Here is a 14,463-nt window from a genome sequence, read left to right on the forward strand (position 1 = left end):
TCAGTCTGCGATTGCGCGCGGAGCAGACTGATTTCACCGGGTGCGTTACCCACGCGTCCAATCGACCCCCCGCCGCCATGGTAATATCGGGCCCCAAGTCTCCATCTGCCCTCTCAGGTGGGTGTAAAAGATCCCATGGCACTATTCGAAGAAGAGCAGGGGAGATCTTCCAGCATCCTGACTATTACTTATTCTCAACCAACATCACGAAACCAGTTGATCTGGTCGTTATCTAATTACTGTGGTGACTTGCTGTTCTCAAACTGGCTGCTGAGTTTCCCCTCATTTCAAAAGTCACTGACCTTCAAATATATTAATTGGCTGTGAAACACTTTGGTGCGTCCTGAGGTCGTGAAAGGCGCTGTATAAATGCAAGGTCGTTCTTTGGTTTCTTTTTTTCTCTTCCTCCCACAATCAACATACTTTAAAACACGAGTTAAACGTCACATACTCACTGTTATTTAATTGCCTTGTCTCCTTCCTTACTGTCTACAACCATTGAGCAGTGTTACACAATAAGCATTGGCCCTGCTCCTAGTTTTTCAATTAAAAATAGTAATAATAATCTTACAAGCTGTGTAATATTTTCACATTCCCTGAAGGATTTTGTTAAGGGCGGAAATGATCCACACTGGATTGGAATGACGGACGAGGAAAAGGAAGGCACCTGGCAATGGGTGGATGGTGCAGGCCCGCTCTCTGAACCTGAGTGAGTACTGAGAGGTGTGAGTGAATGGAGGGGACGCAGAACAATATTCCCGGGAAACTGGGTGGTGCGACCTCGGCTCAGTGATCTTCGGAGCTCGACCTCAAATCCAATCAGATTCCCGGGATAAAATCCCGTGTGTTTGTCGGTTCCAGTGTTCACTGTGTGATTAGTCTGCACAGTCTGACTGTACAAGGAACAGTCTGGGCTTCATTTTAACTTCAGGCGATAGTGTAAAACGGGCGATATCGGATCGGCCGCCCGTTCTACACCTCCCACCATTTTCCTTTCCAATTGTCTTTGTGAAAATGTTAAAATTAGCCCCTGGGCCGGGGTGGGGCCTGAAAAACCATTCTGGGCTGAATGTTCACTTTTACCGTCGGGATAAAACGGGCGGGAGCGAATCGGCCGGTGGTTTCACATTCTGTACGATTTTAATCTCCACTCACTTCGATGGGAACGACTATCGAGCGGAATGTCAGCCGGGCGGCCGATCTCCTGTCACCCGTTTACCGTCGGGCGGGAAGAATGAAAATGAACCGCACGGCGTGTAGTTCCCGACTGAATTACCAACTGCAGTAGGAAATGATAAAAGGATATTTAAAATAAATGATTCAATCTGGGGATGTGGGCGTTGCTGGCGAGGTGGGTATTTATTGCCCGCCCCAGTTACCCTGAGAAGGTGGTGGTCATTATACTTCGAATGGTAGCGGTTTGATACAACTGAGTAACTTGCGAGGCCACTTCAGAGTCAAGCAGGACGGTGTGGGACTGGAGTCACATATAGGCCGGACCGGGTGAGGGCGGCAGGTTTCCTTCCCTAAAGGACATTAGTGAACCAGTTGTGTTGTTACCACAATCCGCCAGCTTCACGGTCACTTTCACCAATACCAGCCTTTCATCAACAGACCTTTTTTCACTGAATTCAAATTCTCAAACTGCCACGGTGGGATTTGAACTCACGTTCTCTGGATTATCAGTCTGGGACTCGGGATTATTAGTCCAGTTACATAACCCCTACACTACCGTCACCTATAACCCCGACGTAACTGTATCCCATAACCCCTACACTACCACCAATCCACTGCCGGCCCTCGAACATCCCCACCGCTGTCCCCTATAACCCCTACATTACTGTAACCTATATCCTAGAACTCCAACACGACCACACCCTATAACCTGTAATCCCTACACTACCGTTCCCTATAACCTATAACCCCTGCACTACCATAACCTATTGCATATAACCGCTACACTACCGTTCCCTATAACCCCTGTTAGACGGCACTACCACCTCGGAGCCTTTTTGTCCTACAAACAGTCGTCCTAGAATAAGCCGTACTTAAAGCACTTTTTATAGTTAACAGAACACTAAACAAAACTACACAGTATATTCGATTCAACAGGACCGAGAAAACTCTCCAATTCCCAGCCTCGACCAGTTCCCCTGCTTCTGTTGAACCTCGCCCTTTGATGCTCACCTGGCTGGGGGGAGGTCTCCAACCACTGCAGTAGCAATTAGCTCTTACATAGAATGTAAATCACAGAAGCAGGCCATTCGGCCCAACAGATCCATGCCTGTGTTTATGCTCCACATGAGCCTCCTCCCTACTTCATCGAACCCTATCAGCATATCCTTCTATTCCTTTATCCCTCATGTGTTTCTCTAGCTTCCCCTTAAATGCATCGATGCTATTCACCTCAACTACTCCTTGTGGCAGCAAGATCCACATTCTACAACTCTCTGGGTAAAGAAGTTTCTCCTGAATTCCCTATTGGATTTATTAGTGACTACCTAATATTAATGGCCCCTAATTTGGTCTTCCCCACAAGGATGAGGGACCCTCCCCAGGGATGAGGGACTTAAATTACGTGGATAGACTGGAGAAGCTGGGATTGCTCTCCGTGGAACAGAGAAGGTTGAGAGGAGATTTGATAGAGGTATTCAAAATCATGAAGGGTCCAGATAGAGAGAAACTGCTCCCATTGGTGGAAGGGTCAAGAACCAGAGGGGTTAGATTTAAGGTGATTGGCAAAAGAACGAAAGGTGACATGAGGAAAAACTTTTCTACACAGCGAAAGGTTAGGATCTGGTTTGCACCCGAGGGGGTGGTGGAGGCAGATTCAATCATGGCCTTCGAAAAGGAACTGGATAAGTACTCGAAAGGAAAAAAAAAATAGGGCTACGGGGAAAGGGCGGGGGAGTGGGACTACCTAGATTGCTCATGCATAGAGCTGGCACGGCCTCGATGGGCTGAATGACCTCCTTCCGTGCTGTAATCTTTCTATGATTCTAAGTGGAAACATTTTCTCTTTGTCTAACCTATCAAATCCTTCCATTATCTTAAAGACCTCTATCAGGTCACCCCCCACCGCCAGTCTTCTCTTTTTTAGAGAAAAGAGCCCCAGCCTGCCCAGTTTTTCCTGATAGGTATAACCTCACAGTTGATGGATTATCCTAGTAAATCTTTTTTGCACTTTCTCCAGTGCCTCTATCTTCCTAAAGGTGCGGTTCTTAAAGGGGAATACCCTTCCCCTTAAAGGCGAGATATTAAAAGGGCAATACCTTTCCTCTGGTGTCAGGGCCCTCATTTGCCTGCAGCTGAAATACTGGCCCTCAATCACCTTGTTACATCCCCCTCCAGCCACCCCTCTCCCCAGCATAGACCCACCTGCTCCAGCAGCCTGCACCACGAGGCAGTACATCGGGAGAGGGCAGCGGCATTCCCATGAACCACTCCTGCCCGGTGTTCCACCTCAACCAGTAGGGCTGGAGCGACAAAAACCACCGAGAAACACAGGAATTCTTCTCCTTGTTAGTCCGCATCCACCTGAGGGCCGCGTGATCGGTCACCAGGAGAATCTGGCGCCTCAGCAGGTGGTACCTTCGAGTTTCCACCGCCCATTTAATTGACAGGCACTCCTTCTCTACCGTCGCCCATCGTTGCTCCCTCGGCAACAGTTTTCTGCTCCGGTAAAGCATGGGATGTTCCTCTCCCTCAATTATTTGAGAAAGTACAACTCCGAAACCCACCTCTGAAGCATCGGTCTACAGAATGAACTTTAGGCTAAAGTCTGGGACCATGAGCACAGGATCATTACACAGGGCTTGGCTCAGGTCCCTGAAAGCTCTAGGGTTCCTCTGTACCTTTTGCTTTGGTCCGGTTGGTAAGGGGGCGACTCGGGAGCAAAGCCAGGAATAAATCGTCGGAAATAACCGCGATACCCAGAAAGGCTCCGACTTGATTCCCATTCACTGTCGGGGCCAGGCTTTTATAGCTTCAACTTTGCTCACCTGAGGCTTCACCTCACCCCTTACAGTGGAACTTAAGTACTTGGTCTCTGACAACCCAATGTGGCACTTCTCTGGGTTTGCTGTGATCCCAAATATCCTTATTCTGCCTTTGCTTTATGTAAATGGGAACCCCAGTCTGTATTATAGATGATTTCTTCATCCATGTGTGTTGCCGCATACCGGGTATGAGTCCTCAATACTTGCTCCATGACTCTTTGGAACCAAACAATGGGGCTACTCCATTCGCCATGTGATTCTTCAATCATACCTAGCTCCAACATCCTCTTCATCTCCGGACTAACTTCCCTCTGTTTGGCTGCTGGGACTCTGTACGGTCTTACCTTTATTGTCAACCCAGGGGCGTCACCAGTTGACGGCAGATCACCCTCGTCCTCCTGGGTTGAGAGGTGAATACATCGTGGTTCTGATCTACTCTGTGCAGAGCCTGTCTACTGAACTGTCTGAAGATCAGTATAGAGAGGTGAACTGTTCATTGTACCTTGGGGTCATAGAAACATAGAAAATAGGAGCAAGAGTCGGCCATTCGGCCCTTCGTGCCTGCTCTGCCATTCAAAATGATCATGGCTGATCGTCTAACTCAGTACCCTGCTCCCGCTTTTTCCCCATATCCCTTGATCCCTTTAGCATTAAGAAATATATCTCTCTTCTTCTTGAATACATCTAATGACTTGGCCTCCACTGCCTTCTGTGGTAGAGAATTCCACAGGTTCACCACCCTCTGAGTGAAGAAATTTCTCCTCATCTCAGTTCTAAATGGCAATCCCAGTATCCTGAGACTGTGACCCCTGGTTCTGGACTCCCCAGCCAACGGGAACATCCTCCCTGCATCTTACCTGGCTAGTCCTGTTCGAATTTTATATTTTTCGATGAGATCACCTCTCATTCTTCTAAACTCGAGTGAATATAGGCCAAGTCGACCCAATCTCAACTCATACGTCAGTCCTGATCCAGGAATCAGTCTGGTAAACCTTTGTTGCACTCCCTCCATGGCAAGGACATCCTTCCTCAGATAAGGAGACCAAAACTGCACACAATACTCCAGATGTGGTCTCACCAAGACACTGTATAACTGCAGTAAGACATCCCTGCTCCTGTACTCAAATCCTCTTGCAATGAAGGCGAACATACCATTCGTCTTCCTAACTGCTTGCTGCACCTGAATGCTCGCTTTCAGCGACTGGTGTACAAGGACACCCAGGTCTCGTTGCACCTCCCCTTTTCCCAATCTCTCACCATTCAGATAATAATCTGCCTTTCTGTCTTAACAACCAAAGTGGATAACCTCACATTTATCCACATTATAATGCATCTGTCATATTCTTGCCCACTCACCCAACTTGTCTAAATCACATTGGAGCCTCTTTGCATCCTCCTCGCAGCTCACATTCCACCCCAGCTTTGTGTCGTCTGCAAACTTGGAAATGTTACATTTAGTTCCCTCATTCGAATCATTGATATATATTGTGAATAGCTGGGGCCCAAGCACTGATCCCTGCAGTACCCCACTAGTCATTGCCTGCCACCCGGAAAAAGACCCGTTAATCCCTACTCTCTGTTTCCTGTCTGTCAACCAATTCTCAATCCATGCCAGTATATTCCCCCAATCCCATGTGCTTTAATTTTGCACACTAACCTCTTGTGTGGGACCTTATCAAAAGCCTTCTGAAAATCCAAGTACATCACATCCACTGGTTCTCCCCTATCTATTCTACTGGTTACATCCTCAAAAAACTCCAGTAGATTTGTCAAGGATGATTTCCCTTTCATAAACCCATGCTGTCTTTGTCCAATCCCGTTAATGCCTTCCAAGTGTTCTATTATCACATCTTTTATAATAGACTCTAGCATTTTCCCCAATACTGATGTTAGGCTAACTGGTCTCAAATTCCCTGTTTTTCTCTCCCTCCTTTTTTAAATAGTGGGGTTACATTTGCCACCCTTCAATCTGTAGGAACTGTTCCAGAGCCTGTAGAATTTTGGAAGATGATCACCAATGCATCCACTATTTCCAGGGCCACTTCTTTTAGTACTCTGGGATGTAAATTATCAGGCCCTGGGGATTTGTTGGCCTTTAGCCCCATTAATTTCCCTGGCACTATTGTTTTTACTAACACTGGTTTCCTTCAGTTCCTCCCTCTCACTAGACCCTTGGTTCCCTAACATTTCTGGGAGGTTATTTGTGTCCTCCTTTGTGAAGACAGAACCAAAGTGTGTGTTTAATTGTTCTGCCATTTCTTTGCTCCCCATTATAATTTCCCATTTCTGACTTTAAGGGACCTACATTTGTCTTCACTAATCTTTTTCTCTTGACATATTTATAGAAGCTTTTACAGTCTGTTTTTATCTCTTTGTCCTCCTTTGCTGAATTCTAAACTGCTCCCAATCCTCAGGCTTGCCGCTTTTTCTGGCAATTTTATATGTCTCCTCTTTGGATCTAATACTATCCCTAATTTCTTTTGTAAGCCACGGTTGAGCCACTTTTCCTGTTTTATTTTTGTGCCAGACAGGAATGAATAATTGTTGTAATTCCTGCACATGTTCTTTAAATATTAGCCATTGCCTATCCACCATCATCCCTTTTCGTAAAGTTCCCCAATCTATCATAGCCAACTCGCACCTCATACTTTTGTAATTTCCTTTATTCAGGACCCTAGTTGCGGATTCAACGACTTCGCTCTCCATTTTAATGAGGAATTCTATCATGTTATGGTCGCTCTTCCCGAAGGGACCCCGCACAACAAGATTGTTAATTAATCCTTTCTCATTGCACAATACCCAGTCTAGGATCGCCTGTTCTCTAGTTGGTTCCTCAACGTATTGGTCTAGAAAACCATCACGTACACACTACAGGAATTCATCCCCACAGTATTATTGCTAATTTGGTTTGACCAATCTACATGTAGATTAAAGTCACCCATGATTATAGTTGTACCCTTCTTGCATGCGTCTCTAATTTCCTGTTTAATGCCCTCCCCTACATCTCCACTATTGTTTGGGGGCTTATAGACAACCCCCACCAACGTTTTCTGCCCCTTGGTGTTTCTTAGCTCCACCCATACAGATTCCACATCATGAATTTCCAAGCCAATATCCTTCCTCACTATTGCATTGATTTCCTCCTTTACTAACAGCACTACCCCACCTCCTTTCACTTTTTGCCTGTCCTTCCTAAATATTGAATACCCCTGGATGTTGAGTTCCCATCCTTGGTCACCCTGCAGCCATGTCTCCGTAATCGCAACTATATCAGAACCGTTAATATCTATCTGCACTGCTAATTCATCTACCTTATTGCGAATGCTCCACCCATTAAGACACAATGCCTTTAGACTTGTCTTTTTAAGATTGCTAGTCATCTTAGTTTTATTTTGCACTATGACTCTATTTGTTTCTCGCCCTTGTTTTCTCTGTCTTCCACTATTGCTTCTTCCCTTTCTGTCTTTTGTTTCTATCCTTGTTTCCCCCTCCTCTGTCTCCCTGCTCAGGTTCCCATCCCCCTGCCATTCTAGTTTAAACCTTCCCCAACAGCACTAGCAAACACCCCCAGGCGGACATCGGTCCCGTTCCTGCTCGGGTGGAACCCGTCCCACTTGTACAGGTCCCAATGTCCCAGGAATCTAAATCCCTCCCTCCTCCACCATCCCTGCAGCCACGTATTCATCTAGTCTATTCTCCTGTTCCTATACTCACTAGCACGTGGCACTGGTAGTAATCCTGAGATCACTACCTTTGAGATCCTGCTTTTTAATTTATCTCCGAACTCCTTAAGTTCACCTTGCAGGACCTCATCCCTTTTTTTACCTATGTCGTTGGTACCGATATGGACCACGACTACTGGCTGTTCACCTTCCCCTCCAGAATGCCCTGCAGCTGCTCCGTGACATCCTTGACTCTAGCACCAGGAAGGCAAAATACCATCCTGGAGTCACGTTTGCGGCCGCAGAAGCACCAAGCTGTTCCCCTTACCATTGAATCCCCTATCACTATAGCCTTGCCACTCTTATTCCTCCCCTCGTGTGCAGCAGAGCCACCCGTGGTGCCACGAACTTGGCTCTTGCTGCTTTCTCCTGATAAGCCATCTCCCCCAACAGTATCCAAAGCGGCATATCTGTTTGAGAGGTGAGATGGCCCCAGGGGACTCCTGCTCCAACTGCCTAGTCCTTTTACTCTGCCTGGCAGTCACCCATTTCCTTTCTGACTGCGTAATCTTTCCTGCGGTCTGACCACCTCACTGAACGTGCTATCCACGATAATCTCAGCATCGCAGATGCTCCACCGTGAATCCACCCGCAGCTCCAGCTCCGAAATGCGGTTAGCCGGTTGCTGCAGCTGGACACACTTCCTGCACACATGGTCGCCAGGGACACCGGTAGTGTCCATGACTTCCCACATAGTGCAGGAGGAGCATATCACAGGTGCCAGCTCTGCTGCCATGACTTGACTTAGAGTTACTCTGCGTTAACCTCTCGGACTCTCATCCCGCTCTCAGGACTTTCCTTTTACACTGCGCTCACCTCTCGGACTCCCATCCCGCCCTTGGACTCCCCTCCCGCCCTCAGACTCCACGCGTTTCCTCCACTACCTCTTCACATGACGGACTGGATCAGTTAACTGCTGCCGTTGAAAGTCTGAATTAAACACATCCAGTCCCTCAAAATTTATCCCTTCCTCTGCTGGGAGGTCGGCCTGAGGGGCTTCTCTCTCCCCACTCGTACCAGGCCCTGGTTCCCCTCTGGGGCCAGAGAAGCCGAGGCGTCGGGGTCTTTGAAACATAGAAAATAGGAGCAGGAGTCGGCCATTCGCCCCTTCGAGCCTGCTCCGCCATTCAATATGATCATGGCTGATCCTCTATCTCAATACCATATTAAAGCTCTCTCCCCAGATCCCTTGATGCCTTTTGTGTCTCGAAATCTATCTAGCTGCTTCTTAAATATATTCAGTGACACAGTCTTCTGTAGTCGACAATTCCACAGGTTCACCACCCTCTGACTGAAGAAAGTTCTCCTCATCTCAGTCCTAAATGTCCTACCCCGTATCCTGAGACTGTGACCCCTTGTTCTAGACCCTCCAGCCAGGGGAGTCATCCACCCAGTCTGTCTAGCCCTGTCAGAATTTAATATGTTTCAATGAGATCCCCTCTCATTCTTCTAAACTCGAGTGAATACAGGCCTAGTCGACCCAATCTCTCCTCATACGACAGTCTTGCCGTCCCAGGAATCAATCTGGTGAACCTTCGCTGCGGTCCCTCTATGGCAAGTATATCCTTTTTTAGGTAAGGAGGCCAAAATTGCACACAATACTCCAGGTGTCGTCTCACCAAGGCCCTGTATAACTGCAGTAAGACATCCTTGCTCCTGTACTCAAATCATCTTGCAATGAAGGCCAACATACCATTTGCCTTCCGAACTGCTTGCTGCAGCTGCATGTTTGCTTTGAGTGACTGGTGTACAAGGACACCCAGGTTCCTTTGTACATTAACATTTCCCAATCTATCACCATTTAAATAATACTCTGCCTTTCTGTTTTTCCTTCCGAAGTGGATAACTTCACATTTATCCACATTATACTGCATCTGCCATGTACTTGCCCACTCTCTCAACTTGTCTCAATCGCCTTGAAGCCTCTTTGCATCCACCTCACAACTAACAATTCCACCTTGTTTTGTGTCATCGGCAAACTTGGAAATATTACATTTGGTTCCCTCATCCAAATCATTGATGTATGTTGTGAACAGCCGGGGCCCAAGCACTGATCCCTGCGGTACCCCACTTGTCACTGCCTGCCACCCTGAAAAAGACCCATTTATTCCTACTCTCCGTTTCCTGTCTGTTAACCAATTTTCAATCCACGTCTGCACATTACCCCAAATCCCATGTGCTTTAATTTTGCACACTAACCTCTTATGTGGGACTTTAACAAAGGCCATCTGAAAATCCAAATACACCACATCCACTGGTTCTCCCTTATCTATTCTACCAGTTACATCCTCAAAAAGCTCCAGTAGGTTTGTCAAACACGATTTCCCTTTCATAAATTCATGTTGACTTTGTCTAATCCCGTTGATATTTTCGAAGTGTCCTGTTATCACATCCTTTATAATAGACCCTCGCATTTTCCCTACTACTGATGTTCGGCAAACCAGTCTGTAGTTCCCTGTTTTCTCTCTCCTTTTTTAAATAGCCTTGGTCCCCGACTAAAACTCTAGGATTCTCTGCCCTACTCCCCTGTGCTTCATCTCTCTTCTGTTCCCTTTTCGATTTTGTGGGTTTCTCGGATGCCTGATACAACTCCGGATCGGAGAAGGGAAGACTCGGGAGAGGCTCCCAACCTGCCCCCTTTCCTGTCGGCCGTCTATATCACCTCCCGTCCTTCGTATCAGGGTATCCTGGTTCGGGCAGCGTGTCGCTTCACGGCCCCACTCCCCCCGCCGGTATCGCGCGGCCCCGCTCCCCCCCCCCCGGTATCGCGCGGCCCCGCTCCCCCCCCCCCCCCGCCTGTATCGCGCGGCCCCGCTCCCCCCAGAGTTTTATCCGCCCGTGATCCAGTCCCATTCTTTGGACTCAGGGGGTCGCCCAGGGTTTTGTGGCCTGGAGAACGTCGGGGATTTGACCAGTTCCTCTGCTGCGAATTGTCTTTCAACCAACGCGATCAAATCTTGGGCATTGGCCGGGTCCCCTTGACCCACCCACTTCCTGATCTGGGGTGAAGAGCCCGTGGGTTGTGGTCCATCATCAAACAACTCCACCATCCTGGCAGGCGAGTCGCTGTCAGGTTGAAGCCACCGTCTGACCATATGAATCAAGTGATACATGTGAGAGTGGGGGGGCCTTGCCCTCCTGGTAGGAACAGGCCTTGAACCTCTGAGTCACACAGTTAAGGTGACGCCAGCCCTCCCGAGGATCTCCGACTTCAGCTCTGGGTATTGGCCTCCACCTGCGGCTCCAGGTCAAAGTTGGCCCTCGGAGCACCACCCACTAAGAAGGGGGCCACATGCCAACCCATTGGTCTTGGGCCCACCTCTCCCACTCGGCACACCTTTCAAAGGCCAAGAGGTTCATCGTCGGGAGTCAGTTTCTGCAGCATGAGACTGGCTCTAGTAGGTTGGATGGGGAACTCCTGACCCTCCATCTGGCCCCGCTGCTGCCTCAATTCAGCGAGCTCTACCCGACTCTGGGCAGCCTGGTTCAATAATAGTTGGGTGATCTCCTGCTGGGCCTCAAGGATCTGAGTGGTCCTCTCATTTATGTCCCGGTCAGCTCTTCCAGACCTCGTGTGGCCCGCACCAGCTCTCTAAACATTTCCTCCATTATGATTTGGTCTCTTTATTTCTCTATTGGAGACACCGATCCCACTTCTGACACCACATGTTACACGGCACTATCGTCTCAGAGCTTCCTTTGTCCTACAAACAGTGGTCCTTGAACAATCCGTACTTTAAACACTTCTCATAGTTTACAGAACACAAAACTACACAGTACAATCAATTCAGCAGGACCGAGAAAACTCTCCAACTCCCAGCCTCGTCCAGTTCCCCTGCTTCTGTTGAACCTCACCCTTTGATGCTCACCTGTCTGGGGCGAGGTCTCTACTCACTCCAGGAGAAATTACCTCTTAAAGGCGAGGTTCTTAAAGGGGACAATACCCTTCCTGCTAAAGGTGAGGTTCTTAAAGGGGCAATACCCTTCCTCAAGTATCAGGGCCCTCATCATCCTGCAGCTGATATACCGGCCCTTAATCACCTTGTTACATGTTTGCACTACCGCGTCCGACGGCCCCGACCCGACCCGCGCTATGGCCCCGCGCCCGACCACGCCCGATGGCCCCGCGCCCTACGGCCCCACGTCTTACCAATGCCCGATGGCCCCGCGCCCTGCGGCCCCACACCCTACCGCAGCCTACGGCCCCGCACCCTACCGCGCCCTACAAATCATATGCTCCATAGCCTATAACCTTTAACCACTGAACTATCCTATAACCAATGTACGAGTGGACTCTATAACTCCAATACTCCGTAACCTATAATCCCTACACTAATGTACCAGAAAACCCTTAACTACCGAATCCCATCTCCTTTAATTACTAAACCACCATATCTTACCACCACTGAACTACTCTTTAACAATTACAGTACTGTAGAATATAATCCCGACACTACCGTACCCGATGAACACTACAGTACCGTACCCAATAACATTGCATTACCGTACTCTAAAACCCCATTATCGCACCATACAACCTTTAACCAATAAACTACCGCACCCTATAGTCCCTGAACTACCATACCGAATAACCTTTAATCACTTAACTACTGTATCTTATAAACGCTACACTACCGAACCCTATAACCCCTGCACTCCCTACCCTAAACACCTACACTCCGTACCCTATAACCCCTACACTCCGTACCCTATAACCCCTGCACTCCCTACCCTAAACACCTACACTCCGTACCCTATAACCCCTACACTCCGTACCCTATAACCCCTGCACTCCGTACCCTAAACACCTACACTCGGTACCCTATAACCCCTGCACTCCGTACCCTATAACCCCTGCACTCCGTACACTATAACCCCTGCACTCCGTACACTATAACCCATACACCACCGTACCCTATAACCACTAAACTACCGTACCCTATAACTCCTAAACTGCAGGACCTTTTCACCCCACACTACTGCACCCTATTCTACCTACACTGACACACCCTCGACGTCATACACTACCGTTCACTATAATTCCGACACTCCATAACCTATAACCTATAACCCCGACACTACCGTACTGTATAACCCCTACACTACTGTACCCGATAAGCCCTATACTTCTGCCGGCAATTCCCTCCGTGGCTCTCCTGATTGGCCGCCAGCAACATCGGTAGAAGATCAGCAGAAACCCACAGATATTCGGTAAATTCTCGGACCTGCTCCCAATTCACTACCGCCCGTTTTGTGCCACTGTCGATGGTGAATTCACCCCCCAATGAGCTTTGACAGGCTCTGCCCGTAGGACCCAGCAGAGCAGATCCTTCCCTCTCCTGTACAGATGGCCCTCAGACATGTAGGGCTGAATTTCCTCCGGACTCTCCCACTCTGCTGCTGTAACTTTGCCTGACGTCCATTTAGACACGTGAATGGGGTTTCCGCCGAAATCCCACCAAAGTTACGGCAGCGCAGTCGGAGAACCTCAAATATTCACCTCATTGGTTTGCAGCCGAGGCCACTGGGCAGCGATTGGGATTGGGTCAGGGGTCTGAATCCACCCTGTGCTCAGGGATGACTGTGGATAAATCCATCACCCACCACCAACCTTTCCAATCAGCTGACTCCAGACAAGCCAGCACTGGAACCCAGGGCCTTCTGTTCCTGTGCAGCACATTAGTCCCTGGAAAGGGGACTGAGCCCCTGAGACACCTATAGTGCCGAGTGATTGAGGTTATGAGGAGGTCAATTTCTATAACTGAGGAACTGGATTCCAATCAGAGAAACAAAATATTCACTTCCATTGAACTAAAAGGAACATTTCCCTCATAGTTATTTGTGTGGATTTTTGATTGGTCTGTACAGATTTTGGCGCAGCCATCAACCAAATAACTACAAGAGCGCAAATTGTAAGGATGAGAACTGCGCCATCACCTCTTCCCCGGGATGGAACGACGATTGCTGCGCCAAGCGTTGGAAATGGATTTGTGAACGAAAATCAACCGCTCTTGTGCAGCGTTAGTTTTGCGGACGTTGCTGTGATTATCAGACAAATAGAAGAACAGCGGAAGTGCCCGACTCGCCTGATGATTTCTGTCCTTTTTTGCATTAAAACCCGAGAATGCCGGAAATGTACAGCAGTTCAATCAGAGAGCTGAATGTTCCGGGAGAGCCCCTTCCACAATATCCTGAGTCAGGCACTTTCTCCTGCAGGCACTGACTGATCAGCTCCACATTCCCAAGACTTTCTATTAAAGATTGCACAATTTAAAAACTTTCCTTTTGATCAGTTATTTTAGTCGCTAAACACTTTTGGGTTTATTGAACCAGATTGGCCCAAATCAGAGCCCTTCCCTCTCTCTCTCTCCCTCCGTTTGCAGGTCTCTCTGCATCACTCACGATGCTCAGTTATCCCCTCTCCACCTCCCTCTGGTGGTGTCTTTCTGCAACATTCAATGCATCACCGACACACATTCACGATCGGCAGCATTAATAAAACAGCTTCTGGATTAAATATTCTCTCGTAGTTTCGATCGATAAAGAAGACACCAGCAGGGAGATAGAGAGAAGTGTGACTGAGTACAGTGAGTGAAACGGAGAGACACCGCACAGGAGTTCCAAATCCACCCTCTCACCACCATAAGACCATAAGAGATCGGAGCAGGAGGAGGCCATTTGGCCCTTCGAGCCTGCTCCACCATTTAATGAGATCATGGCTGATCTGATTTTTACCTCAACTC

The 14,463-nt window shown here is 48.3% G+C and overlaps 1 long non-coding RNA gene across 1 annotated transcript in view; it reads left to right on the plus strand.

Moving 5' to 3' along the window:
* LOC137302009 (uncharacterized) overlaps positions 1-13,981 on the plus strand; it is a 34,018-nt gene extending 20,037 nt beyond the window's left edge. Inside the window, exons 4-5 of the long non-coding RNA XR_010958399.1 lie at positions 603-709; positions 13,589-13,981. This is a non-coding gene — a long non-coding RNA (uncharacterized lncRNA). The remainder of the gene's footprint in view (positions 1-602; positions 710-13,588) is intronic.
* The last annotated feature ends 482 nt before the right edge of the window (positions 13,982-14,463 follow it).

The sequence above is a fragment of the Heptranchias perlo genome, chromosome 35 (assembly GCF_035084215.1).
Source record: "Heptranchias perlo isolate sHepPer1 chromosome 35, sHepPer1.hap1, whole genome shotgun sequence".
NCBI lineage: Eukaryota > Metazoa > Chordata > Chondrichthyes > Hexanchiformes > Hexanchidae > Heptranchias > Heptranchias perlo.